The sequence below is a fragment of the Octodon degus genome, unplaced genomic scaffold (genome assembly GCF_000260255.1).
Source record: "Octodon degus isolate 3935 unplaced genomic scaffold, OctDeg1.0 scaffold00058, whole genome shotgun sequence".
NCBI lineage: Eukaryota > Metazoa > Chordata > Mammalia > Rodentia > Octodontidae > Octodon > Octodon degus.
The window spans coordinates 1,219,295-1,222,290 of NW_004524634.1; positions in this window are offsets into that span (position 1 = coordinate 1,219,295).

Consider the following 2,996-nt stretch of genomic DNA (forward strand, 5'->3'; position numbering starts at 1 on the left):
AAAATAAAATAAGAAAAATAAAAAAGAAAACAAAAATAAACAAGAAAAAAGAAAAAATTAGAGCAAGATCTTATTTCAATAAATAAGCAAACTAATTTGCATTTCAACTGAGATGCTTTACAATCAAATTCTATAAAAATTGCACATGTGTGCGTGTGTGTACTACTGGAGATTGAACTCAGGGCCTTGTACATTCTAACCATACACTCCATTAAGCTACACCCTCAGCCGTTTTTTGTTTTTTAAAGGGCCTGACTGAACTCAGGCCCTTAAGCTTACCAGGCAAGCGCTTATTCTACTGAGCCATCTTCCTGGCCCCTCTCAGCTGTTTTTTTTTTGTTTGTTTGGTTGGTTGGTTGGTTTTTTTGGCGGAACCAGGGATTGAACTCAGGCCCTTGCGCTTTCCAGGCAAGCGCTTATTCTACTGAGCCATCTTCCTGGCCCCTCTCAGCTGTTTTTTTTTTGTTTGTTTGGTTGGTTGGTTGGTTTTTTTGGCGGAACCAGGGATTGAACTCAGACCCTTGTGCTTGCCAGGCAAACACTTATTCTACTGAGCCATATTCCTGGCCCCCTCTCAGCTGTTTTTATTTTAACTTTGTTTTGTGCTCCTGGAAACTAAATGCAGGGCCTAAGGCATGCTAGGCAAGTGCTCAGCCACTGAGCTATATTCCTCACCCTTCTGTTATTTTTTTATTTTGAAACAAAGTCTAGCTAAATTGCCCTGGCTGGCCTCAAAATATTCCTGAGAGTCCTGAATAGCGGGACTACAAACCTATACCACTATACCTAGGCTTTATTTTTCTCTCAAAGATTTAAATCAATGGAAAGAAATTCCAGCTGTGGCATCCCAAGCAATAGCAAGGAGCTGGTGCTTGCTATTGAAGGACTAGACATATTCTTGGTTCCCCTGAAATTATACCAGACCAGACTCTTGTCCACCACCTGACACCCTCAAGCCATCTCACTCTGCTAGCTTAGAGGCTAGGATCCCTGGATGTGCATCAGTACTCACTGCTGTCACACTTAGAAAAGCAAGGAAGAGCCAGGCATGGTGATGCATGCCTGTAATCCCAGAATTTGGGAGGCGTAGGCAGGAGGATGGTTGTGAGTCTGAAGCTAGTCTGGACTATAGTCTCAAACTGCTTTCCTCAGGGGGAAAAAAAGAAAGGAAAAGAGAGATTATCTCTTGCTTACTCAGTAACAATCACTGTAACAGTCACACAACAGTGGTGTCACCAGCTCCAGAACATGCAGTGTGAGCATTCCACACCCTCACCTCTGCCCCATCACAGCGTGGAAGACATCAAATTTCATGTGGAGGACAGGGCAGAGCCACATAAGCAGTAAACCAGTTACCTGAGATATTTCTGACACTTGTGGGCTACACTAAAGACCTAGACGTAAAGAACAAATCATAGAACCAACTGGTATCATTCCCACATATGTTGTTGCTATGTCTCTATAAATAAAACCTAGCATTCTATAAACAGGATGCTCTGGCTAAACAGGTCACTACAAGCAAAATTGTAAGGTTGAGAAAGATGGTATCTTCCTGCCTTTCCCCACCCTCCTTTCCTAAATCTTACCAGAGACAGAAAAGCTCTGGAAAATAGCATAGGATCTGGTGTTGGACAGACTGGAGGAATAAATTCTAGCTTGTCCCTTTATTAACTGTGACCTTGAGCAAATTATGTAATTTATTTGACTTGCAGCTTACCCATGTATAAAAATTTTATTGGTTTGTATTATATAAGAAAAATAAGAATAATAAAGTAAGATAAGGTTCTGAGTAATATATACATTCATATAAATATGAGAAAGCATCTAATACATGCTTAGCTCTCAAGAGATGTGAGCTTCCGTTCTGTGCCCTCAAGTTATGCTCTAGCCATCCAGAGTTCCCATCCCTTACAGAAGCTATTAAGATCATGCTGATTAAAGGAAAGCAAGGGGCCGGGGAGATGGCTCAGTGGAATAAGCGCTTCCCTACCAAGCGCAAGGGTCTGAGTTCAACCCCCAGTTCCGCCAAAAAATAAATAAAATAAAGGAAAGCAAGTCTGATAAAGAACAATGAGAACAATATTGCTGGACTCCTATGTTAACTCTGTGGGAAAGTTTCTGTATTTTAAAAAGGAGTCTGAAAGAAAGTGTGTTTCAAGTTGAGGCTCTCCTAGAGGATAAAGAACAGAGTATCATCTCTTTCCCTGTGACCACAGCCTCCTCCACTGCTCTCTGAGATTGCTGAATGTCAGCAACAGGTCCAGAATAGAACTTGGGAGCCTTGGCTCCCCCTCTTGCTCTAATCAGCACACACAACTTCCTTAGCCAGGAAGTTACCATGGTGCTTTTTTCCTAGGAGGTTTCCAATACTATTTTAAACTCTTTGGAACCAAGCAACAGGATTTGACTATGATCAGAGCCTTACAACAGTGCAGAAGGTCTGGACCTCATTTCAATCATATCTTTCTTTTCAAAATAGTCTCAAGAAGGCCAAAATTAATATAGGAAGAAGGATGGGACTACATCTTGATTTCTTTCAGTGATCCAGGAAGAAAGACCTCAAAAATATTTCTAGGCTTTCCACGCACAGGATCACAGAAGCCGATTATAGCTGAAATCAGCCTAAGTATCATCCCCTGGCACAATATGCTATGCTGACAATTCACAATTCCCAACTCATAGGAGTTCTCATTATGAGGTATTCTTTAGCAATATGTATGTTCTACTTGATTTTATGGACAACCCTTGAGGGTACAGGGGGCACTGACCCACGCTGGGGTTTCAGGAGCTAGGTGGGGCTAGCAGCTTCAACAGGTATGAGGAACTAAAAAGAAGTCTAGGTGAGGGAAGGCTGTCCATGCAGGATTACCCAATAGCATATGATAAGGGAACCACGACAGCAAAGACAACAACAAATATTTTAAATTGTATATTTATCAAAGTAGTCATTACAGGGCTGCTCCTAGTTGAGGGCCATCTACACCTAAGGCAGGAAG